The following is a 27,052-nucleotide window of genomic DNA, read 5'->3' on the forward strand; positions in this document are numbered from 1 at the left end:
CGTCTTGTTGGGTAAAAGGGCTTGGGCCAGCTCCATCTGCCATCACCTCTGAGTCTCCCATTCTCAGACCCGGGAGAAGGAGCTCACCCAACAGGACAAGACCTCAGTCCTGGAGACGGCCACTCCTTGTGGCCAGAGAGGGGAGTGCTCGTGAGACAGGCAAGGCCCAGAGAGCTGCAAAGGCTGCTGGGAGATGCTTTATCCAGCACTGAGGCCATGGCTTGCTAGGATGTTTGTGCAAACCACAGCCTGGGTGGCCACCAGCATGAAGGCTCGTGAGAGCAGAGACTTGGGGCATGGGGGACACAAGTGCCAGGCGGGACATCCCAACAGGTGGATTGTTCGTAAGGTGCTGAAGTACCTACCCTCTGCTGCTCCACCCCCAATCTATCAGGAGGAGCCTGGGGCAGTGAGAGGCACAAGGAAGATGCTAGGAGTGGCCCTGGCAGTCCCCTGCCAACGCGCCCACTCCCTCTCCCTGACCCTCCCACACAGTGAGGACGAGGTGCCATATACCTGGGGCTCCCAGCACCCCACTGTCCTGTCACTGCCTTGTTTGATATATAAATCTTTTTTATTTTTATTTTTTATTTGTTTGAAAAACAGAGTTACAGAGAGAGGTAGAGACAGAGAGTCTTCCATTTGCTGGTTCACTCCCCAGTGAATGGCTGGAGCTGAGCAGATCTGAAGCCAGGAGCCAGGAGCTTCTTCCAGGTCACCTGTGCAGGTTCAAGGGCTCAAGTACTTGGGCCACCTTCTTCTGCTTTCCCAGGCCATAGCAGGGAAGCTGGATCAGAAGAGGAGCAGCCGGGATTAGAACCGGTGCCCATATGGGATGTCCGTGCTTCAGGCCAGGGCTTTGACCTACTGCGCCACAGCACCAGCCCCTGCTGCCTTGTTTGGATCTTTCCACTGCCCTGATCAGCCACAGAGCTGGTCCTTAGTGAATACTGATTCAGCGAACACGCTGCTGCCATCCATCCACCGCCATTCTCCTCTGGGTAACTTTGCCAAAATCGGTGGGGAACTTATTTCAGGTGTGTCCTGGGAGACCCCCCTTGTGTGGGTGTTTTCCCAAGGTGCTGTCTGGTGCTGTGATGCTGAGAGCCCAGTGAGGAGGCCGGGAGGATGGCGTGGGAGCCAGTGCTGGGGTGGTCTTTCCCTTGACTCTCTGTCCCTCTTGCAGTAAGGACAAAGTCCGGGAATCCCTGCGGCTCCCATCACAATGTGGCCCCTGGGCCTGGGTGTCCTTGGCTAACTTGTGGTGAATGCAGCAGGAACTGAATGGAGGCCACTCATCAGCTCTACTCCCACCCCTCCCTGTCCATGCCAGCCGTGGGGACCTGGGGGCCTGGCCTCCTGGGGAGCTGCGGGCATTGGCAGATGGTGCCCTGCTGAGGACCGTTGTGTGGCTTTGTGCCATCTTCCCGGGTAAGCTACACCCCCCACCACCAGACTTCTGACACCCTGACTTCTCAGAACCCTGTGTTTTCCCTCAGGACAGTTCAGAAACCGTGCCAGGCACGCCGGATGGACAATTGGGGACATTCAGGAGGGTGGAAGTTAGACAGCCTGATGGACTTGGCTTCAGCTCATGGCTCTGCCACTCACCAGCTCGGGAATGTGATCGCATCTTTCTGAGCCTCAGTCTTCTCATCTGTACAATGGGGATCCAGTAAACTCTGCCTGAGAGGGTTGTCCTGGGAATAATGGGTGCTGAAACAGCCAGCATGAACAGAAAATGTTCAACACGCTGATCAATGTGAAGTGCTCCAAGGTGCTGTCAGAGCAGGGGCCTCTGAGTCAGAGAGAGGTTAAGTTGCAGAGTGTGTGTGGCCGTGGCAGGCCTTGGACTAGGTCTGGTCCAATTTTGTCTTCTTCCAAAGCCCACGGTGGTCCCTCCATCCAGATGCTCATCTCAGGGTGCTGGTCCGGCCTCTTGACGCTGAGAACAGTGTCGCTCCCCCTCTTCATGGAGGAACGACACTAAGCCCTGCCTAGGCTTCATATCCGAGTCACGGCACCATTATGTCGCTCCCCATCTTCGTGGAGGAACGACACAGGACCCTGCGCTGTTCTTCTGTCTGCTCGGCCCTCCCCGGGTTTGCTGCTGGTTCTTCCCAGGTTGGCTACTGTCCCTTCCACCTCCGTGGAAGGGCGGTTCCCCCTAGCCACTTTCCCCACTTCCGCGGGGGGAGCAGCACACCACCGGCCGGCTCTCTCGGGGGCTGCACAGGTGTTCCTCTTAGATGTTCCCGTTAGATGTTCCTCGTGCATGTTGTCTCTCTCCTCCTCTATAGTCCTCTTCCGCCAATCCCAACTCGGCTGCCCACACGCCGAGTATGCTGCTCTCCTCCAATCAGGAGCAGGATCAGCTCCTGGAGGTCATCACTCAAGTTGGCAAGAGGCAGCTGCGTAGAAGCTGTTTTCTCCTCTCCCAGCGCCATATTGTGGGAGAGCAGATGCATAGAATAAGTCTTAATTCCAGTAACTCAGTCTAGTCCGAGTTGCTCCCAGTTGCTCCCCACAAACAGGAAGTGAAGCTTCCTCCCAGTGTCCAGAGGGGACTCATCTGACACGTACCCCCCCTGGCTTCCCACTTGGCAGGCCTCTCCGCAGGGCTCAGGCTGCAGGCTTGATCCAGACAGGCACATGGTGGGGAACACGCCTGCTCCTAACCACGGAGGAATGACGAGGGGGAAGGTGTGCCAGGCAGTGGAGGGCTGCCCTGGGGGGTGGAGGACCCCTTGGGGGAGGGGAGACGGGTGCTGAATGCCATGGTACAGGGTGCACAATGCCAAGATATCCAGGTTTGGAAGCCAAGGCTTGGGCTTCTTCCCAGTAGGGCCCTATGGAACCCGCCTCTGGGGTTCCACACAATTTTTTTTTTTTTTTTTTTTTTGAGCATAGGGAAAAGAGTGTGTCTTCCTAGGAGCAAAACTAGGCCAAGACTGCAGACACATAGCACCTGAGCCAGGGCCGAGGAGGGGCGGGAGCCGGGTGCAGGTGAGAGGCTACACAGAATGCTGGGATTTGGAGACAAAGGCAGAGCCCTTGAGCTGAACAGATCTCCAGGAAGGCAGGAGGATGAGCCAGAGCTCAGACCCCCAGTCTGGGCACTGCAGCTTCCAAGTTTGCTGGCAAAGGTGGGCAGCCGTGTCCACCGGGAAATTTCGGTTTCCAGGGCTGCTGGCCAACAAGGGCCTCGCTCCTCATCCCGCTGGTGCTGGGAGGCTTTCTAGAGTCTCCGCTCACCTGACAAGACTTCTGCGCCTGAAACAAACGGGCCCCAGGCCTCCTCCAGTGCATCCTTCCTGTTCCCTGAGCCCCTCCGGGCACGTCCGCTGGCCTGGCCCTCGCAGGAACTCCCCTGCATGCTCAGGATCACAGGCTCCGTCCCCGTGCCCCGAGCCCTGGTGCCCCCACGCCTCAGCTGGGCGTGATCGTGGCACGGGTTACTCAGCACAGATGGCATCATGTCTCAGCACTAAGACCCACAACTGGAAGAGGAGAGAGGAACTTGGGAAGGCTGGACAGAGAGGCCGTGATCCACAGACAGGGCTCCTTGGAGAGGTCATCCGACTTGGAGAGAGTCACCCAGTGACTCCCAAGCTGGCAACACGCTCAGGTCCCCTGGGCCTCCTCCGTCCTGAGTGAACTCAAGGCAGGCATTAGGGGGAAGATAGGCAATGCCCGCACTCCACCAGGCCCAGTGGGGGACCAAGCCTGTCTTGTGGAGGTCCCACCGTCCGGTGTGTCTTTCCCTTGTGATTTTCTGGGCATCAGTGAACTTACCTGATGACTTATCCCGTGATGCGACCCCAGCGGTGATGTTAGGTTCTCCCTCCATGCCCAGGAACAGAGCCGCCCTTTAACCAGAGTGGGGTGGTTGGGATTGATTGACGCATGTAATTCCCAAGCCCGGTCGTGGGTTAGATGCGGTAGAATGTGCAGCTTCAAACATGAACTTCGGAACCACGCACCTCCCCACCTCTCAGCTTTCCTGTCCTCTGGGTTCACTGACCCCAAGGGCATCAGTGGCAGCCTCTGGGCACTTGGCTGCTCTGGCAAAATCCCAGAGATTGAGTCTTCCTGGACCCACTTAGGTCAAACGACCGCCCCAAACCAGCCTGGACCAATCCCTGAGGCTAGAAAGACACAACATATTGATAGGTCAAAAAGGGGGTTCAGTTGGTACCCGGTAATCCAGCTTGGGGTTCGAGCAGGGAGCCAAGCTAATGGCCCTTAAAGGGGCAGACATTGGAACTTTCTAGTTGTCCTCTCCTTGTTTTTTCCATCTTTTCTAGCGGGAGACTTTGTGCCTCTTCTCTGCTTTGCTCTCCTGCCCTTCCCTGCTCACCTTGGCAGGTCTAGTCTTAAACTTGATATCTGTGTGATTCTTGGAGGGAGTTCCTGTTAGGTCAGTAGCTCTCCTTCCTCTTCATGTGCCTGGTCTACGCCAACAGACGGGGTTGGAAGCCATGGCTTCCAGGTGCCTTCAAGACTCTGGGTGCTGCATGTAGCTTCACCTGTGGGTACACAGGCTGTAGAGACCTCCTGCTGCCCCGAGTCCAGCTGGTTACAGCCACCTGGGGCTCCACGAGGGCCACAGTCATCCCTGATGCCCCAAGAGCATTATGACAACAGTAGACGTGCACAAGATGCTCAAGAGTTAGGAGGGACCTCACTCAACCTTGCTGTGGTGAGAAACACGGCAACACAATTGTAAGCTATTCTCATTTTTCTTTGAGCACACTGAGACCTCGGAAGCAAATGCCATAGGGTACTTGGGCACATCCCACCTGTAGGCTACTTGTTGGCAGTGTCAGAACAGCGATGGTGACGTCAGAACACGTCAGAACTTTTGTTAATCCACGTGGTACCGATTATAATTTGAAAACGCTGGCTACTTGCAATCTCCCAGCTTCCTTCTGTTGTTGGTTTCTACCACAGGTGGTGATGTCCTACCAGGCAACTTGCCTGGCACACGTAACTCACTGCACGCAGCCTGCAGTGGGCTCTGTGAAGGGACGCTGGGCCACAGTTGGAAGATGAGGGGCTCTTCATGCGCGGCTGCAGCTTTAAGTCTGACCTCAGTTGGTGAAAATTGTGAGGCTGAGTTTGAGCGCTGAGGCCTCTCTGCGATCGTGCGGCTGGCCAAAGAGCTGCTCCAACCCCCTTTCTTCTTCTCCCCTCTACCCTCACCGACCCTGACGCCTGCTCACGTGGGCCTGCACCATCTCTGCCGGTGCCGACAAGTCAGAGCCCCCGATGGCGCCAGGGAGATCTGGGGCCTGACAGGGAGGAAGGGTGCTGCTGGGGCTGGCTGACACGGGCACATTTGGTGACAGGCTGTGATCACACGGCAGGTGGCTGGGCAGCCTTCTTGGCCCATGCATATGCATTACGGCAGCTCTGGGGAGATGCGGAGTTGGCTGGCCTCCAGGAAGGGCGCCATATGGAAGGTGTGTGGGGTTCTTATTTTTTTTTTCTGCAAGACTTTACCAAAACAAAAGAAGTAAAAAAAGAAACAGGAGAAAGGAAATAAAGAAAATGTACAGACAGGATGGCACAAGGTTAATGATAAAAAGAGACACAGAGCTCAAGGAAGAACCCAGGCTCCACGTGGCTCAGATGGAGAAACTGAGGCACAAGGCAGGCGGGGGTTGGGGGACTCCCCTAGGCTCAAAAGGAAAGGAGTCCAGGGTTCCACAGAGCCCCAGGAGAAGCATTCCTATTGGTTCCTGAGCTTCCTCCATGTCCCTCTTGGGATTCCCTGCCAGGGAAGGTGGCAATCAATAGCTTCCGATTTCTGGTTTCTTCCAGCAGTCATAATTTCTTGGCAGTCACTGTCTTACATGACATATTCTTCCAATCTATCACCCAAGACAATTCTTTAACTGCATGAGCCTTGAAATTTCCCTTTTGGTATCTGCCATTTAAAAAAATTGATCCTTGGCCGGCGCCGCGGCTCACTAGGCTAATCCTCTGCCTTGCGGCGCCGGCACACCGGGTTCTAGTCCCGGTCGGGGCGCCGGATTCTGTCCCGGTTGCCCCTCTTCCAGGCCAGCTCTCTGCTGTGGCCCAGGAGTGCAGTGGAGGATGGCCCAAGTCCTTGGGCCCTGCACCCCATGGGAGACCAGGAGAAGCACCTGGCTCCTGCCATCGGATCAGTGCGGTGCGCTGGCCGCAGTGCGCCGGCCGCGGCGGCTATTGGAGGGTGAACCAATGGCAAAGGAAGACCTTTTTCTCTGTCTCTCTCTCTCTCACTGTCCACTCTGCCTGTCAAAAAAAATAAAAAATAAAAAATAAAAAATAAATTGATTCTTATAGGGGCCAGCGTTGTGACACAGTGGGTGGAGCCACCACCCACAATGCTGGCAGCTCATATCTGAGCACTGGTTCAAGTCCCTGCTGCTCCTCTTCCCATCCAGCTTCCTGCTAATGCACTGGAGAAGGCAGCAGAGGATGGCCTGAGTGCTTGGGCCCCTGCCACCCGTGTGGGAGACTGAGATGGTGTCCACGTTCCTGGTTCTGTCTGGCCCACTCTTGGCTATTGTGACCATTTGGGGAGTGAATAAGTAGTTGTTGAAGATCTGTCTCTATTATTTTGCCCTTCAAAAATTAATTGTGATAAAATTTACATCATAGAAAGTATATCATATTAGCCATTTTTTTTAATTTGCAGCTTCTGTTGACATGGAAAGATTTGCATGGTCCATTATTTCTTCCTATTGTAGTTCAAAAATAACACACAATCCATCCTTCCAAGAGCATCCAGCTGTGTAGTAAGATAGTGTCAAGTCCAAGCACACCGGTGTGACCAGATGTCAGAAGCTTGCACTGTGCAGGACCCAAACCCAACACCCACCCAGCACCATCTGCCCTCTTCCCAGAACCATCCTTCCACTTTTTTTTTTAAGATTTTTTTTTATTTATTTGAAAGACAGAGTTACAGAGAGAGGCAGAGCCAGAGAGAGAGAGCGAGGTCTTCCTTCTGCTGTTTCACTTCCCAAATGATCACAACAGCTAGAGCTGAACTGATCCGAAGTCAGGAGTCAGAAGCTTCCTCCAGGTCTCCCACATGGGTGCAGGTGCCCAAGGACTTAGGTCATATTCTACAGCTTTCTCAGGCCATAGCAGAGAGCTGGATGGGAAGTGGAGCAGCTGGGACTTGAACCAGCACCCATATGGGATGCCAATGCTGCAGGCTGGGGCTTTAACCTGCTGCACCACAATGCTGGCCCCCATCCTTTTCCTTTCACTTTCTATTCTTTGAGTGTGACTATTTTGGATAATGTGTGTAAGTAGAATCATGCAGTATTTTTCTTTTGGTTTCTGGCATATTTTTCTGAGGATGTCTTGGATTTTTTTGCATTTGCTTTTTAAAAATGATTCATTTATTTTTCCTTTTATTTGAGGAGGAAAGGGAGGGTGGGGGGGGAAAGAGAGAGAGAGAAAGAGAGAGAGAGAGAGAGGTCTTCCATCAGTTGGTTCAGTCTCCAAATTTCTGCAACAATCAAGTCTGGGGCAGGTTGAAGCCAGGAGGCCAGAAATCCATCTGTGAGTGGTAGGGACCCAAGTACATGAGCCATCATCTGCTGCCTCTGGGGTGTGCATTAACATGAAATCCAATCAGAAGTGGAGTAGCTGGGACTTGAACCCAGAACTCTGATATGAGATGTGGGCATCCCAGGTCGCAGCTTAACCCACACGTGTTCACCTCTACTGCTTGGCTATTGGGACTAACGCTACAATCAGTATGTTGCAAAAATCTTTGGGATCCTGTTTTCAATTCCAGTAGTGGAATCGTTGGATCCTACTTGTATGGTAGAATTATTGTTTTTAAGAATTTATTTGAAAGGTCTAGAGAGGCAGAGAGAGAAAAAGGAAGGAGAGGGAGAGGGGGAGAGAGGGAGAGAGGGAGAGAGAGAGGGAGAGAGAGCAGTTTCACCTACTATCTCACTCCCCACATGCCCCTCCCCGCCCGGGTCCTGCCCTGAAAGACTGGAACTCAGTCTCAGACTCGCACATGGGAGGTAGGGACTCTAGTAGTTGAGCCATCACTGCTGTCTTTTGGAGTGTGCCTTCGTAGAAGGTTGGAATTCTAAGTGGAGGAGGGACTTGAACCCAAGCACTCTGCCACACGTTGTGATCATCTCAGAATGCCCACTGCTGTCTTTCTAGCTTCTTGGGGAGCCTTCCTTCTGCTTTCCACGGTGGCTGCACCATTTTACATCCCCTCAACAGTGTGCTGCCATCCCCGTTCCCGCACAGCCCTTGAGCACTGCTCAGTGCACACACAGTTCAGCAATGGCAAGGATACTCACATTCTTGTGCAGTCAGTCTCCAGAACTGCTACGTCTCCGAAAGGCTGCAGCCACAACACTGGTAAAGTGCGTCCCTCTCAAACAAAGAAATCTTTTTTAAAAAAGGAGGAGGAGGAGGAGGAGGTGCAGGAGGAGAGAGAAAAACTGGAAGTACTTCCTGCTCCCTCTCTGATGCACCGTCAATGTTCATAGCTGGTAGCAGCGGGAAGGTAGTGACTGGGATGGCGAGAAAAAGCCATGACCTAGGCTTTCTGATGACACCCAGAGCAGCCGGAGAAGTTGCCCTAGAGGATGTGTGCAGAGAGAACGGGGACCCAGAGTGCTCAGGAATGTGAACAAGACACGAGGTCTTGCTGACAAGCAGAACAGTTGCTGGAGTCTTAAAAAAAAATAAATGCCCGTTCTCTTAGCCAAGGGACTCCAAACGCGGCACCCCACGCAATGCTTAGTAAGCACACAGATGCCCCCTGGGTGATTCTGCAATGGCACGTGCCTCAGGGCCCCACGTCTGGAGGCTGAGGCCGCTGCTTTCCTTTGAGACTTCTTGAGCCAGGGGAGGGCAGCTCTGTCTGGAGGACACGTGACATGCCCGTCCCTTCGCATTTTCTTGTCTTTTCCTTTAGGAGAGCTGTTGAAGGTCACGCCACAAAGTGGAAGCGTGTCGTAATTGATAGACTCGTCCCAGATGGAGGAGGGAGCTGGGGAAACAAGTGCTTGGTTTGGTAATTTCAGAAGTCCTGATTTGTCAAAGCCAAGAGCAGCCTTGTAATAATAAAGGAGAAAAATTGCCTGAAATTCCAAAGGGAGTCATGATTTAGTGATCGTCCCAGAGGAAAATTAGGGTCTGTGTATGATGGCTTCTCTCCTTCCTGCTGCCTCCTGAGAGACGATTACTCATTGGTAATTTATTAGCTAATTATGCATGGGCAAAGGAGCATGAATCACTTCGTTTGGATGATGGCAATTAGCGAGGGCTTGCTGGAGTTCTTGCTGCCAGGGTTCTGGGTGTGTTTGGACAACACAGGTGCTGCCGGGGCCTTGACACCTCCAGGGAGGAGCTAGGCCCTTTACCCTGCCCCTGCCTAGCTAGCAAGAAGTTTTCTGTCCTAACTCCTCTGCCTCCTCGGACCACTCTACTTCCTGATTTGTCTTCACTACTTACAGGCTCCAGGGATGTTCCCACTGGCTTGCATGTAGGAGGCTGGACAGGTGGACGGAGACTTCAGACCACGGATTTGGAAACTTTGACTGCTTGGTTTGCTCTCAACTCCTCTGAGGGCTGGGGAAATGCCAGCCAGCCCTCAGAACCTGGTGTTTGTACTTACCCCAGTGAGGCACTGAACGTGTGCCCTTGGATACAGGCTCTGGGATGCTCTTTGCATTCCACCGTGGTATTTCTTAGCACAGGACGAGGGACAGCCTCAATGCCCAAGAAGAGAACAGCTACATAAAATGTGGCTTATTCCCAAGTTGGAACACCACCAAGCAGTGACAAGGACTGCCCTAGATCCCTAAATGTCAGAGAGTGGCAGGTGGCTGAATATTATAGACAGTAGGATTCCATTTATGCCAATAAGTTGATATAGAATAATGTTACATGTTTCCTGTAGAACTTAGCAATCTGATAAAGGACAAAAGGGTTCCAACGCTATGCATCAAATCTTTGGCTTACAAGCATCAGAGCTTCACAGATTAAGACCCTGTGGTCACTCGCTATCCAGTCTGGGCCCCCTGATGGAGAGTGGGAGCTGGATTTAGGAGGATGGCAAAGGAGACTGTCGCTGTCTCTGAATGTCCTAATTTTAAGAAATAGTTTATTTGGTAGTTCTTGCCTCCTGATGCCCTCTCCTGCATCAGGTGCTCTGCTCTGCACCCTGGAAGCTGCTCCCATCCATGGCCACTCCTGCCACCCTTTACCTCCTCAACTCTGCTCCTGTCTGTATCCAGAAACAGATTTTAATAAAGTTGCTGCATGCAGAAGAAGATTAAGGATTCATCTGATTTTCTGCTATTTGAAGTCCTGGGGGAAGGAAAGCCTTGTTTAACTCAATTCATAACACTATTAATCCAACCATAAACCTTTCGATGACTTGAAAGGACAGAGGAGAATTCATTACAGCCCATCTCTAAGCGGCAAATCCTTCCTCTCACATGCCAGCAGGTGCGACTCTCGGGGACCCGGCTGGCTCTTCTGTCTCTGCGAAGGTCATTTTCAGAAGCCAAGAGTTGCAACGCTGAGCAGACTTGAATGGTCTCATGTTGGAGCTCTCACCCCCCTCCCTCTCCCAGGCCACACCTCCCAGGCCAGGTCTAAGATGACAAAGCTAAAACGCAGGAATCTGGACTCAGTCCTCCTGACTTTACGTCAAGGGCTCTCTTTGTTTATTTGAGAGGCAGAGTTACAGGCAGAGAGAGGGAGAGACAGAGACAGAGAGACAGGTCTTCCATCCACTGGTTCGTTTCCCAAATGACCACAATGGCCAGAGCCAGGCTGATCTGAACCCAGGAGCTAGGAGGTTCTTCCGGCTTTCCCATGCAGGTATAGGGGCCCAAACACTTGAACCATCTTTTTTATTTTTTTTTTAAAGATCTAATTATTTATTTGAAAGAGTTACAGAGAGAGAGAGAGAAGTCTTCCATCCATCAGTTCACTCCCCAGTTGGCCACAATGGCCTGAACTGCGCCAATCTGAAGCCAAGAGCCATGAGCTTCTTCAGTTTCTCCCAAGTGGGTGCAGTGTCTCCCAAGTGTCTCTCGTTGCTTTCCCAGGCCTTAGCAGAGAGCTGGATCAGAAGTGGAGCAGCTGGGACTCAAACCGGCACCCATATAGGACGCCGGCACTGCAGGCAATGGCCTTACCCACCACGCCACAGCGCTGGCCCCTTGGGCCATCTTCTGCTGCTTTTCCAGGCCATCAGCAGGGAGCTGGGTCGAACATGGAGCAGCCAGGACTCGAACTGGCTCCCATATGGGATGCCAGCACTGCAGGCAGAGGCTTAACTTACTGTGCCACAGTGCCAGCCCTTGTCAAAACAATTTTAAATGCTCAAGGTTTATATTCAATCATTCTACTTGCGGATGTCTAGATCAAGGAAATAATTATAACTATGGAAACAGCTATATCTCTAACATGTTTATCATAGCATAATTTATACTTTAACACCTTGAATCAAACTAAATGTTTACTACTGGGGAAAAACACTGACAATAACTCAATGGGTCATTATGCAAGGATTAAAAATATCTCAAAAGACTCAAATAGCATCAATAACACCAGGAATAAGCTTAGTCAAAAGCAACAAGATAAACATTCCATATATATATAAATGTATATTATTTGATTATGAGGCAGTGCTGTGGTGTAGCCAGTAAAGCTGCTGCCTGCAGTGCCGGCATCCCATATGGGCACCAGTTCAAGTCCCGGTTGCTCCACTTCCAATCCAGCTCTCTGCGATGGCCTGGGAAAGCAGTAGAAGATGGCCTAAGTCCTTGGGCCCCTGCACCCATGTGGCAGACCCGGAAGAAGCTCCTGGCTTCAGATGGGTCCAGCTCTAGCCATTGTGGCCATCTGGGGAGTAAACCAATGGATGGAGGACCTCTCTCTCTCTCTTCCTTTGTAACTCTGCCTTTCAAATAAATAAAATAAAAAAATCTGTTTTTTTTTTTAAGATTTATTTATTTACTTGAAAGGAAAAGTTACAGAGAAACAGATGCAGAGAGAGAAGTCTCCCATCTGCTAAAGCGCTGGCCCCTAAAAATCCTTTAAAAAATTTGTTTGATTATAACTTTGTGAAGAAAACATACAGGAAAGAAGACTGAAAGGGCTAGCTAAACTGTGCTGTGTTTAATAACCCCTGGCTGAATGTGCTTTGAATAATTATGGTGGAGTTGTGAGAGCTACTTCTCTTTTTTGTTTCTGTCTTCCTCAACTATTTTGTAATGCACTGATGCTGGTTTTTTTTTTTAATTAATAGGTTTTAATTTTTCAAGAGCAGGTCTACCTCACAGGACAGATTCCCTCTGAAGCAGACTCGTAGAGAGGGAGAGACTCATGCCTGGGAAGTTGGCTGGGCGGAGGTGGGACCTGGCTCAGCAGCTGTGAGGAGGGGGCCCCAGGCGTGGGCAGAGGGTGCGCTGGGCCACAGTGGGGCATCCACTACCTCTGCCGGTGCCGTGGGAGCTCTGTGCACATGGCGGCTGAAGTTTACCAGGGCGTTTTAGAAAGGCGGCGCTTTGGTGAACTGCTGGGCTTCTGAGTGGAGGCTTGGGGGCCACACAGCCTGGGCTGGAAGCCTGGCTCTCAGACTTCAGCAAGCTGGGAGAAGTGGGGCGTGGCTCTCTCCCACCCCAGGGCCTAGCACCACCCGGGGAACCTGCACATTCCTCAGCAGGTGCCCTTTAACCCTTGCCTGCCTGGGGGCGGGAGGCTCAGCATGCCACTCCACCACAGGTAGGGGCTTTGGGCCAAGACAGACTCCGAGCTCCCACACACATGGCTTGTGGGCACCCCGTCCCTGGGCCACCTCCCACTGGGAAAGCCAGCTCTGAGTGGCCCAGTTCCATGGCTGCAGCAAATTCCCTGGACTCTCCAGAGTTGTTTGCCACTGCTCCAGTGGGGTCAAATAATTGATATCATAGTGACACAGGCATAGGATAAGAGCCAGGTAGATGGCTTAAGGGTGTCAGGCATCACAACGGCACACCATCTCTCCTCCCCTGCCCTGGGAATTGCTGTTGACAATGCCATGTGGCTTCTGCCAGCTGGTCTACCTATGTATGTATGTGTAAGTACATGTTCTTGGAATGTACACAGATGGATTATAACACATGTGTAGCTCTGCACTATGCATCGGATACATGTCTACTTGTCCTTAGCACATATAGAGCTCTTTAATTTATTTTAATGGAGGTATTATTAATTCTAATTTTCTCAAATGCTACCATTAATTCCGAAAACTCTTAAATTTTTCAGTTCAGCTCTAATTTTTCATGAATTCATCATGCCTGTATAGCTATGTAGTTTTTTCTTTTTTAAGATTTATTTATTTATTTAAAAGGCAGAGTTGCAGAAAGAGAGAGAGAGAGAGAGAGAGAGAGGTCTTCTATCAGCTGGTTCACTCCCCAGTTGGCCACAATTGTGGGATTGTGCCAATCTGAAGCCAGGAGCCAGGAGCTTCCTTCGGGTCTCCCACATAGGTGCAGGGGCCCAAGCACTTGGGCCATCTTCTACTGCTTCCCCAGGCCATCGCAGAGAGCTGGATTGGAAGTGGAGCAGCTGGGACTTGAACCAGGGCCCATATGGGATTCTGGCACTGCAGGTGGTGACTTTACCCACTATGCCATGGTGCCGGTCCTGCTACACAGTTCTTGGTAGCCATTCTGGCTTCTTGCTATACTAGCAATGCTGTGAGGAACATCTTTGAACATACATCTGGAGAGGATATCCTTAAGACCCCCTAGAAATAATCTAGTTTTAAAGCACCACCTGGGATTTAAAAAATAAATATTCAGGGTTGGCGATGTGACACAGTGAGTGAGGTTGCCACTTACAACACCAACATCCCACATGGGAGCAGAAGTTTGGTCCCAGCTGCTCTGCTTAGCATCCAGCTCTCTGCTGTTGTGCCTGGAAAAGGAACAGATGGTGGCCCAAGCATGTGGGAGCTGCAGATGGAGTTCCAGGATCCTGGCTTCGGCCAGCACCAGCCCCCGCTGTTGTGGCCACTTGGAAAGTGAATCAATAGATGCAAGTTCTCCCTCTCTCTCTCTCTCTCTCTCTCTCTATCTCTGAAATAAATAAATATCTCTAAAAATAAAAATCATTGAACATTTCCTTTATCACACGTTTCTGTTTTCTTTGAAAAACAGATTTATTTATTTGAAAAGCAGGTGACAGAGAGAGAGAGAGAGAGAGAGAGAGGAAGAGAGAGACACACAGAGGTCTTTCACCTGCTGGTTCACTCCCCAAGTGCCCACAACAGCTGGGGCTGGGCCAAGACCGAAGCTGGGAGCCAGGAGCTCTACCCAGGTCTCTCACACAGATGGCAGAAATCCAAGAACTTGGGCCATCACCAGTGGCTTCTCGGGTGTGTTAGCAGGACATTGAATTAGAAGCTCAGAGCCTCTGGGACAGAAGCTGCCACTCCAACATGGGCTGTGCATATCCCAGGCAGCAGCCCAGTCTGCTGAGCCACAGTGCCCACCCCAGGTTCCTAGTCTGCCCTCTAAGAAGAGGAAGCATTTTGTCAGGAAGAGTGAAAACGCTTCTTGTTGCGCAGCTGTGCTGTGAGCTTTGATAACACCAGCGCTGGAGGAACTGTTTGCAGAGCCCTGCGCCCGGCCAGCGGTGCTGTGTCCTCCCCTACTGGGGTTTCAGAAGCAGAGACAATTTGGTCAGCCCAAAGCAGTGTCCATTTATAGGGAGCAAATTGACCTCTGTTCTTTTACTTTAGGCTTGGGAGGATTAAATTTTTTTATATTTATTTTATTTTTAACTGACACATAAAAATTCTCCGTATTTATGGAATACCGTGTGATGTTTCGATATACGCATGTATTGTATAACGTCCAAATCAGGGCAAATGTTTCTACCTCCTCAAGCATTTTTCATTTCTTTATTGTTTCCTTTTTTCTAGATATTTTTAAGGGAGAATATTCATCCTACTGTGCAATAAACACCTGAATTTCCTTTTTAAAAAATGATTTATTTATTTATTTGAAATGCAGTTACAGAGAGAGAGAGAGAGAGGCAGAGACAGAGAGAGAGAGATACTCCATCCCCTCATTCACTCCCAAAATAGCGACAGTGACTAGGGATGGGCCAGGGCAAAGCAAGGATCCAGGAGCTTCACCTGGATCTCCCATATGGGTTCAGGGGCCCAAAGACTTGGCCCAACTTCCTCTACTTTCCCAGGTACATTAGCCGAGCAAGATCAGATGTGGATTGGAAGCAGAACAGCCAGGACATGAACCCACACCCGTATGGGTTGCCTGTGTCACAGGTGGTGGCTTAGCCTGCTGTACCACAGCACCAGACCTGTCACTTGCTTTCTTACTCCTATCTCACCATAACTCAGTGCCCCTCTGCCAACCTTCGTCCCAGGGAGCTGGATGGATTTAAGTACTCAGGGTGCTGATTACACACCCATTTGTGTGGCCTGTGTGTCCCTTGTTGCTTGTGTGAGGCAGTCGGGTGTGACATGGACATGGTTTTCCAGTGTGCCGGTGGGTGGGTCACTGGGTGGCAGCAATGCCTGCCTCTTCTCACACCGAGTAAAAGTGGGAGACATGAGACGCTGGGGCAGGAATCGTGGCCTGGTGATAACCAGCGTTCACCTTTGCTGAGTGCCTTCTGTGCGCCAGACGCGGGTGCAAGAGCTTTGGGTGAATTAACTCATTCACTGGTGGTGGCGAGCCTGGAATGTAGGTACAACTATTAGACTTGTGTGCCACAGACTGACATTGAAGTTGCCAAAAACAGCTTATACACTGGGGCTCCCCTGGGATTCTTTTGGCTGGTGACATTGTAGCTGCCTTTGTGTGTGCACACTCTGTGATACTGGCACTGCCACGGAGTGACATATAACTGTGTTACAATCAGCAACCGAGGTAGGGAGTGGTGCTACCCCCCAGCCCTTCTGGTCTTTCTTTTAAGCACATGAAGAGTTTACAGCTCTTTGCCCACCGTGAAAGTAGGTATGGCCTTGTGACTTGGTTCAACCAATGACATGTGAGCTTAAATGGCATGCATCTCTTCCAGGTGGATGATTTAAGAGCCAGCTCATGATTGGTTCCTTTACCTGTGTTGTAAGAGATCAGCAAAGCTGCACACATCAGGGTCTTCATCAGTTGGGGTCCCAAAGTGAGGGTTATGAGAAAACAGAACCCCCAGAGCACCCAAGATGGACGTGGAATGCGAGTGAGCAATGCATTTTATTTTTTTAAAAGATTTATTTATTTATTTGAAAGTCAGAGTTACACAGAGAGAGGAGAAGCAGAGAGAGAGAGAGAGAGAGGGATCTTCTATTCTCTGCTTCATTCCCCATTTGGCCACAATGGCCGGAGCTGACCTGATCCAAAGCCAGGAGCCAGGAGCCAGGAGCCAGGAGCCTCTTCTAGGTCTCCCACATGGGCGCAGGGATCCAAGCATCTTCTACTGCTTTCCCAGGCCATAGCAGAGAGCTGGATTGAAAGTGGAGCAGCCGGGACTCGAACCAGTGCCCATACGGGATGCCAGTATTTCAGGCCATGGCCTTAACCTGCTGTGCCACAGCGCCGGCCCTGCATTTTATTATTTTTAATCATTACGACTCTGAGGTTATTATCACTGCAGGGCCTAGCTTATCCTGACACAGGAACCGAAGTCAGGGTGGTAAAGTTAATTTCTCCAGTGCACACTGCTAAAGAGTGGGAGAACCAGGATTTGAACTCAGACACTGGCATGCAGCAGACCTAATTAATGGCTCCCAAGTGGGACTTAAGGGGAAGAATCAAGAGTTCTTCCAAAAACTCTGAGTGTCGGGGCCGGCACCGTGGCTCACTAGGCTAATCCTCCACCTGTGGCACTGGCATCCCATATGGGCACCGGGTTCTAGTCCTGGTTGGGGTGCCAGGTTCTAGTCCTGGTTGCTCCTCTTCCAGTCCAGCTCTCTGCTGTGGCCCAGGAGGGCAGTGGAGGATGGCCCAAGTGCTTGGGCCCTGCACCCACAAGGGAGACCAGGAGGAAGCACCTGGCTCCTGGCTTCGGATCAGCACAGCGCCAGCCACAGTGGCCATTAGGGGAGTGAACCAATGGAAGGAAGACCTTTCTCTCTGTTTCTCTCTCTCTCACTGTCTATAATTTTACCTGTCAAATAAACTCCCAGAGTGTCTCTGGGAGCAGGATCCCAGAATGCTAGGTTGACAGGGACTTCATTATCTGGACTTATTAGGTTGAAAAATGACAGAAACTCAACTCAAGCTCAACATATATATTTGATGAACACATGCATATATATGGGGATTCATCTGTCGGAAGAATCTACAGGTAGAGGAGCAGGGGCTCAGACACTCTCCCTAGGGCCCTGCCTGCCCATCACTTCACTCTGCTTTTATTTGTGTTGGCTTCCATCTCAGGCAGCTCCCCACTGTAGGAGACCAAAATTCCATCCTCCAGCTATAGCATCCCAGTGGGGACACATTTTTGTCCTTTCTGGCTCACAGGGGGCAGAAATGATGAGTGTGACTGTGGCTGTGCGGGAAATGGAAGCACAAACACCCAGTGTTTAGCTGATCAGAGCTGGCTGGGAGAGCTGAAACTCTTCCTCTTTCACGAGAGAGGGGGAGAATCCAAGCTCCTAAGGGCAGACCCAGCTGCAGAGGTCAGAGTCAAGGCTCTAGGACACAACGCCCGAAGAAAGCATCACAGCCCGAGAGGCAGGGACCAGCCCCTGTGCAGCAAGGCAGGTGGGGGCGTGGACAGCAGCTGTGACTCCTGCCATGGCTCCTGTGTGTGGTGAACACCATTTAAGAGGCTGTCATATTAAGATCCTCTTTCTTTTATTTTTAAAAGACTTTTTTGCAAAAATTCTATTTATTTGAAAGGTAGAGTTACGGGGTGGGGGTGGGGAGGGGGTTCCATCTGCTTGTTCACTTCCCAAATGGCCACAATGTCTGTGGCTGTGCCAGGCTGAGAACAGAAACTTCATTTATGTCTCCCACGTGGATAGCAGGGGCCTAAGCACTTGAGCCTTTTGCTTTCTTCTGCTGCTTTCCCAAGCATATTAGCAGGGAGCTGGATTGGAAGTGGAGAGAGCAGGACTCCAACTGCCGTTTGTGTGAGATGTTGGTATCGCAGGCAGCAGCTTAACCCACTGTGCCACAACACCAGTACACAGGCCCTTCTTTCTCAGGGCACCTTCTGGAAAGCTCTGGGACATGACCCTAATTCTGGGGAAGGGGATGTGTGACGAAGCTGAGCCAATCAGATTCTCTCTCCTGGGAATATGACACTGAACTCAGAAGACTGATGGTGATTATTCTCACTTGTAACATTGTATTAAGCATCTACTATGTTCCTAACGCTATTCTAGGTGCTGGAGATCCAGATCAACCCACACCAACATACATGTTACAATGGACAAGCACACAATTGTGAGTATAAAGATACCTTCAGAAAGTAACTGCTATAAAGGAAATACCAGACAGGAAATTGGATCAAGAGTGGCCAGGTGATCAGGGAAGACCTCTTGCAGAAGAGTCACTGACACAGGGTCCCCAGTGAGGACTTAGTCACCAGAACTGGACAAAGGGATTTGTGGGCAATCCCAGCAATGAGCCTGAGTCCAGGCACATTTCTCCCCACCCCCACCTTCTGCCAATCAGGTAAACTGCTCCTGGGTGTGGCCCAGGCCCACCTGGAAAGCGACCTTCCAGATGATTGGAGAGGAATATTGACGCCAGTGTTGGTTCTGTCCTATAGTTAGTGTTTCCCTGAGTTAGTCACACCCTTTCTCCCTGCCCTTTAAAGCGTACGTGGCTGTGAATAAAGTCAGGCATGTTCACAGAAACTTGTCTTCCGTGCTCCTTGTGGGAAGGGCACTGTCGCCTTGCTCTCCCCGACAGTGTGGCTTTGCAGGACAAGCCACAGGGATTGCTGGATGGAAAGACAGAAAGTCTCCTGAGGTGGGAAAACCTGGCAGTGGGTAGGATTAGAAGGAAGGTGGATGTGGCTGGGGAGGGCGGGGGAAGTGCACAAGAGGAGAATGATGCGAAACTGATCCAGGGAGGTAGGAGCTGGATGTTGCAGTCCCTCACTGGCCATAGCGGAAGGCTTGGCTTTCATTCTCTGTGGTCTGGTCACTTGGAGCTGCGTCCAGTTAAGGCCAGAATCCTGTGGATTCTCAAGAGAAGGGCAGTAAGCCCTTCGCAGCCCAAACGGGCAGCGTGCACAGTGTGTGTTCCAGGGAAGGGGGGATATGGGTCAGGCATTTATGGAAGGGGCTTGCTCTGTGTCCTGGGAGGGAAGCTGCCCGATGCAGAGCAGAGGCACATGCAGAGGAGATGCCCCAGCCCTGGTTCCCCGCGGAGGCCATCTGATCCCCGTGTCCTAGCGGCTGGCAAGCCGTGGACGACACTGGGCTTTCTGGCCCGGTGAGGACTGGACTGTCTGAAGGCCTGCGTGGTAGCCATGACCTGTGCTAAGGACTTTCCAAATCACTTGTCAGTGCTGCTGTCCAGCCGACTGGGACCAGGGGATCCCTCTCCCCATTTTGCAGATGGGGTAACAGAGGCTCCGAGGGGTCGCATGGCTGGCTTGAGTCACTCGGTTAGTCAGTTGTGGGAGAACCAGAGCATGAGTGTCACTGGCTCTGCATCTGGATCATGACTGTGGCTATAGGAGCAGGGCTGCGGAAGGTGGGAAGGAGGCGCAGCCGCACTCCATGGGGTTCCCCGGGGCCAAGCTTCTCCCCTACCCTGATCCACAGTGTCAGTTACTCGCAGGCAACTGCAGTCCAAAAATATTAAGAGAGAAAGTCCAGAAATAAATAATTCACGTCTTTTAAATTGCACGGCACTCTGAGCAGCCTTCGTTCAGGGAGGTGAGCCGTCCTCCCTGCCCAGTGCGTAGCAGCAGTCAGGTGGTCAGGTCAGCTCCCGTGGGGTTGCAGTGTTTGTGTTCAAGTGACCTCGATTTTGCCACACAGTGGCCCCCAAACTCAGGAGTAGAAATGCTGAAATCAAGTATGCCGAAGAGAAGCTGGACGTGCTTCCTTCAAGTGGCAAGATCCAGGTTCTTGACAACAGGGAAAAACACAGCATCTAAAAGGTTAGGCACTGTCCATGGTCACAGGTACTCAGTATATAGAGGGGTCAGTACTCTTCGTGGTTACAGGTACTCAGCATACACAGGGCTCAGTACTCTCCAGGGTCACAGGTGTCAACACACTCAGGGTTCAGTACTGTCCATGGTTACAGGTACTCAGCATACACAGGGCTCAGTACTCTCCAGGGTCACAGGTGCCCAGCATACACAGGGCTCAGTACTCTCCAGGGTCACAGGTGCCCAGCATACACAGGGCTCAGTACTCTCCGTGGTCACAGGTACTCAGCATATACAGGGTTCAGTACTCTCCAGGGTCATAGGTACTCAGCACACACAGGGTTCAGTACTCTCCAGGGTCATAGGTACTCAGCACACACAGGGCTCAGTACTCTCCATGGTCACAGGTACTCAGCATACACAGGGCTCAGTACTCTCCATGGTCACAGGTACTCAGCATACACAGGGCTCAGTACTCTCCATGGCCACAGGTGTCAGCATACACAGGGCTCAGTACTCTCCAGGGTCACAGGTGTCAACATACTCAGGGTTCAGGACTCTCCATGGTCACAGGTGTCAACATACTCGGGGTTCAGGACTCTCCATGGTCACAGGTTCTCAGCATACACAGGGTTCAGTACTCTCCAGGGTCACAGGTACTTAGCATATACAGGGCTCAGTGCTCTCCATGGTCACAGGTACTCAGCATACACAGGGTTCAGTACTCTCCAGGGTCACAGGTACTCAGCATACACAGGGTTCAGTGCTCTCCAGGGTCACAGGTACTCAGCATATACAGAGCTCAGTGCTCTCCAGGGTCACAGGTACTCAGCATACACAGGGTTCAGTACTCTCCAGGGTCACAGGTACTCAGCATACACAGGGCTCAGTGCTCTCCAGGGTCACAGGTACTCAGCATACACAGGGTTCAGTACTCTCCAGGGTCACAGGTACTCAGCATATACAGGGCTCAGTACTCTCCAGGGTCACAGGTACTCAGCATACACAGGGTTCAGTACTCTCCAGGGTCACAGGTACTCAGCATACACAGGGTTCAGTGCTCTCCAGGGTCACAGGTACTCAGCATACACAGGGCTCAGTGCTCTCCAGGGTCACAGGTACTCAGCATACACAGGGCTCAGTACTCTCCATGGTCACAGGTACTCAGCATACACAGGGCTCAGTACTCTCCAGGGTCACAGGTACTCAGCATACACAGGGCTCAGTACTCTCCAGGGTCACAGGTACTCAGCATATACAGGGTTCAGTACTCTCCATGGTTACAGGTACTCAGTATATAGAGGGGTCAGTACTCATCGTGGTTACAGGTATTCAGCATACACAGGGTTCAGTACTCTCCAGAGTCACAGGTGTCAACATACTCAGGGTTCAGTACTGTGCATGGTCACAGGTACCCAGCATATACAGGTACTATCAGTGGTTACAAGTACCCACTAGACTAAGTGGGGACGACTTCCTTTCTTTCGAGCTCCTCTGGATGCCACAGTTCTCTGTCTCGCCTGTTGCTCCTCCTCCCTCTCCGTCCAGTACCTGTGGAGCCAAGCAAGGGCATGTGAAATGCATGGCGATGGGTGCAATGGCCACCACTTCTTTCTGCTGGGGTCCCTGAGGCCCTGGCTGTGACTCTAGAGCCCAGTGCGTGGAAGGCTTGGGCTGGTGGACAATTGGGGTGAGGACGAGTGAGTCCAGTCAGTTTGCACCTGCACAGGGCCACATTTCCTAAAGCCAGGGGGTGTCCTTTACTTGCTTTTGAAAAACAAAGTGGCTCATATGTAGAACCTGAAGACTCTTATTTTAAGAAGAAACTATCTATCATTAATAGAAAATGGCTTTTACTTGTTGTAGCAATATACTTTGAAAAATATTAAAATGCCTAACAATTGAGATGATTTGTGGACTCAGTGCGGTATACGTTCTGCATTTCAGCAAACACCAGCATAGTCTAAGAGGACCTGTTGGATGTCTGGCAATTATGTTCTGCTTCAAGCTCTTCTACTAGCACAAGAATCATCCTTCATAGTTCTCGAGCGTGTATCATGAGTCAAGTACTGGCTTAAATACTTTCTTAAAAAATATTTATTTATTTGAAAGGCAGAGTTACAGAGAGGCAGAGGCAGAGAGAGAGAGAGGTCTTCCACTGGCTGGTCATTCCCCAGATGGCTGCAACGGGCCAGAACTGCACCAATCCAAAGCCAGGAGCCAGGAGCAATGGGCCAGGAGCTTCTTCTGGGTCTCCCATGTGGGTTCTGGGCCCAAGCACTTGGGCCATCTTCTGCTGCTTTCCCAGGCCATAAGCATGGAGCTGGATTGGAAGTGGAGCAGCCCAGGACTCGAACCAGGTCCCATATGGGATTCCTGCACCACAGGAAGTAGCTTTACCCTTAAATACTTTTAAGGGTTAAGGTTTAAATACTTTCTGTGAGTCCTTTCTGTTAATCTTCCTGTTTTAGTTTGGAAATACAAGAACCATATTAGCCCTGAGATAAACATTGAATAAGGGATATTTCCTAAGTGAATGGTCAACGACAGGGAGTGGTTTGGTCTTAGGGATTTAGTGAGGAAGGTACTCATGCGCTCGAGTTATAGTAAAACACGTCTTCATTAGTCAGGCATCTTTTGATTGTGATGGAGACCCAAGTCAACATGCCTGCATCTAAAGGAATGTATTGCTTCCGTTAAAAGATTCTAAGAGTTGCTTCAGGCAAGGCTGCATCTGGTTGTCAGAGAACACATTTCTCATCTCTACTGTTGGTCCTCTGGATTCTCCACAATGCAGGCTCTCCCTACGTGGTGGCTCCATATTGTATCATGCACCGTTACTCACTGCAGGAGGAGGAGTGAACCTCTTTCCCAAGCTGCCTTCGAAAGCCCTGGGGAAGGCTCTCATTGGCCCAGTTTAAGTCATGTGCCTAAATCTGCTGCTATTGCCTTGCCAGGAAACCCAGGGCTGATTGGCTGCGTGTGGCCCCAAGGGTACATCCCTGGATGCCAAGGAGGGGGGGGGGAGTCAGTTCCATCTGGACACCATGGACAGAGTTCAGGAGACAGAGACCTACCTAGAAGAGACGCTGGCTAGCGGATAATGCCCAGTGCTACCTGTGTGCAAGGCAGGTTTGCTCTACAGGTCAGGGGAGAAATGCAGAAGACAGCAACGACACGCAAATGTGCTGACTGTTCGGGAGGAGGTTCCCGCGGGTAGCCCAGAATGCAATCAACTGGCTGCTTTTGCCAGCTCCAGCACCTGTCATATTTCATCCTCCTTTAAATAACTTCAAGGATATGAAAGTCATAAAACCAAGCCCAGGTAGGGGCGGAAGTCACCGGCTCTTCTAGGTGTGGGGCTGTCACTTTGGGGCACCTTACCCTACTGGCCTCAGCAGGGCTGAGCACAGCCCCAGGACATGGTATGCAAATGAGGCCCCTGGGTCTGAGTGGAAGTAAATCACAGCTGCTTGCTTGCCGAACCCTGGGGCATTGTCAAAATCAAAAAGCGGGGTGAGAGGATCTTCTGCATCCGTGGTAGGTGTGTCTGACCCCACAGCAGCTGAAGTTGGCACTCGGCACAAACAGATGCCCTTGCTGTGCCAGGAGGAGTGCTTTAATGAACGCCACAGGGCTCGCCGACTGCCGTTAATGAGTGAGGAACCAGGTTTCTGCAGGAGCCTCTGCCTATCTTTAGAAAGCAGCGGGGTGATGGAGAGATGGAGGGTGACAGAGCTGGAGCTGGAGCTGAGCGCAGGTCTGCAGACCAGACCACCTGTCCATCCCACCGCGGGTGTCCTCTGGAGTGAACACTTCAGAAGTGCACCCGAACCCCTGGCCGCTCTGTTCGTGCCCTCCGCAGTCGAGAGGGGCAGTGAAACCCAGATGGACTGGCTTCTGTAAAGAGTCGCAGCAGCAAGAGTTGGAAGAAGGAAACTCGAGAGAGCTGCTGGTGTAGGGAGAGTGCTGGATGGTAAAAGGCCCGTTCTTGCCAGCGTACATTCCATGGCGTGTGTGTGTGTGTGTCTATGTGTGTGTGCGTGTGTCTGTGCACCAGTGCCACCCCCTGCCCCCAGGCTCACAGTTCCAATCAGGGCTGGGGAAGCATCTCGCCTTTGACATCACTGGCCCACACTCCTGACATCAGCTGGACACCCCGAGCAGTAAACAATAACTGAAGCTGATTTGTTTGCTTCTAGAATTGGGAATGCTTGCTGTGTTGGCTTATTAAAATTAACAACAGGGAAAAGAGCGATCTACTAACCACACGTAACAAATGACACAAAATGTGCTTCAGTTTTGTTTTAGAAGCGCAAGGGCGACAGAGACCGATAGAAGAAGAAATACACAGACACGCACTTAAAATAGGTGAGGAATTGCAGAGACAGGGATGGAGGCAGGGCCATCACCAGGCACTGTGTGCTGCGAGGGGCAAAGGGCTTTGCACTGAACATTTTACTGAGGCATCCCTAACCCAGTGGGCAAGGCTCTGCTCATATTCCCTGGCCCACACGAGGACAGAGGCCTGGGGAAGTAAGATGCTCAAGACCACGCTGTTCCAAGTAGTGGGGCTGTGCTCTGACCTCAGGTAGCTCGACTCCAAGACCTCTGCTCTCCACCTGCTCTGGGCCACTCGGGTGTTTTGCATATTGTTATCTGAAGGATTATGTCTTCGTGTGTCTGCGTGCATGAGAGCCCATCGTTTATTTAGGTGTGTACCAGAGAGAGAGAAAAGGAGAGAGAGCAGGAGCGAGTGAGCTCTCATCTCCTGGTTCATTCCCCAAAATGTTCACAATAGCTGGGTCTGGGCCCAACTGAAGCCAGGAGCCAGGAACTCCATTCAGACTCCCATGTGGGTGGCAGGGACCCAAGCACTTGAACCATCACCTGCTGCCTTCTGGGTTGTTCACTAGCAGGAAGCTGGAATCAAAACCCAGCAGTCCTCAAAGCCCAGGCACTCTGATATGGGATATGGGCATTTCAATTGGTGGTTTTACCTGCTGGGTTAAATGCCAACTCCTATCATTTGTTCTGAGCGAGCAATGTATTGCAAGTACAAGGGTACTTCAAAAAGTTCATGGAAAATGGGTGTTAAGAAAAGGTGTCTGGAGGCCGTTATGCTTAGTGAAATAAGCCATCCCCAAAAGACAAATATCATATGTTTTCCCTGATTGCAGTAACCAACATTCAGAGAACAAAAAATGTAATGTATATTATCAGTGCAGTTGATGTTTTGAGGTTTGATTACTGTGTATAGCCCCTGTCTATACTCCTGAAGGTTAGTAAATTTTTTTACTCACTTGTTGAATTCTTGACTTGGTGGAGGGTGAAGCTAGTGATGATAAAGTAAATTGAAAGTATGTTATTATAAAAATTAGAAGGAAAAGAGGAAGGAGGGTGGGGGCGGGTGGTAGGGTGGGAAGCATTATTATGCTCTGAAAACTGTATTATGAAATACACGAAATTTATACTCTTTATATACATTTTAAAAGTTTTTAAAAACTGTATGGATTTCAAAGTGTTTTGCACCAAAATAAATTAACCTTCTAATTCCATTTTCCATAAACGCTTTGGAGTACCCTTCCAGCACAGAAATCAGAAGTGTGAGATTACAGGGAGAAATCCATGCCCACCACCTTGCCTGCCTATGCGTCCTGTGAGCGTGGTCCCTGGCCACACCTGTGCCGCCGGTGCCACAGCTTTTCCAGTTCCTCCACCGCTCTCCCTCAGGGGGTCTCGGGGAGCCTGTGCCCCTCCTGTCAGCACCACACTCTTCTCCCAGTCCTGGCAGCCTGTCCCAGCCCTGCTTTGCCCCCAGGGTGTGGCCCAGCACCACATGGGAGTCCTGGGTGGATGAGACAGCCAGCAGTGTTCCTGGGCAGGGACAGCGGTGGGGTGGGGGGCTGGTGTGTCTTTCATTCCTTTATAATAGTTGTGGGTCCCTTTATAGCAAAGAAAACGAGCTCTGGGTTGCAGGGCCTCCCACCACCACCATCTAACTGGAATTGAACAGCACTAGAACATACAGACCTGCATTTTAATGATTGTCTCTCTTGTTTGTGGCAGGCAATGCTGGTTATTCCATATAATAAGTGCAACAAAGTTCTCTTTTGAAACGTTTTTTGGAAAAAAAAACGAAGTTAAAAGAAGAATCCCACGTAAATCACCACGGAGATGGACCAAAGAAAAGTCAAGACTGGGACGTGGGGAGGCCAGTGGTCAAAGTGCAGAAGCAGTGCCTTGGACTTGGCCGTCAGAGCCAGGTGCAGGCAGCTTCTTGTTTGTGAGGCTGTGCTTAACCCCTTTCCCTGCGGCCTTCGCCTCCCCCCATGCTGGGTTGCTCATCACCACCCAGTGTCTTTTGGCTGAGTCCGGGTTTTCATCCCTGTCCGGAGAGCGCTCAGCTCTTTCAGTCCTGATGCAAACCATGAGGTTTGGGGTCTTTCCTTTTGGTCACTCTCTTCTGGATAAAATCATCGTGTCACTGTTTATCTGCAATCCGGGACTTCAGCTGGAGTTCCTGTGGTCTTGTAAGTCGCTGTTATCAATGTATCATAAGACTGCGTGTGTGTGTGTGTGTGTGTGTGTGTGTGAGAGAGAGAGAGAGAGAGAGAGGAGAGAAAGGCGGAGAGAGACTCATTCCTCGATTAAAAAAAAAAAGTGCTCTGCTGCAGGGGGCTCCAATCGAAAAGGAAACAAAGTTGCTAAAGATCGACAAGGCCGCTTTGTTCGAGTTTCGAGTTTGCCGCACTTCTGCATCCCAGCGACTCAGCGTTTCCAACAATCCAAGATGGCCCCCGGGGGAGGTACCTAGCCTGACCAGAGACCTCTGTACTGGTGAACAGTATGTATCCTTGGCTGTGATTGGCCCCGGGCGTGCCCGGCTCGTGTCCTGCCTTACCTTTCTGCTGGTTGGCTC

Source organism: Oryctolagus cuniculus, chromosome 18, assembly GCF_964237555.1.
Source record: "Oryctolagus cuniculus chromosome 18, mOryCun1.1, whole genome shotgun sequence".
In the NCBI taxonomy this organism is placed as follows: domain Eukaryota; kingdom Metazoa; phylum Chordata; class Mammalia; order Lagomorpha; family Leporidae; genus Oryctolagus; species Oryctolagus cuniculus.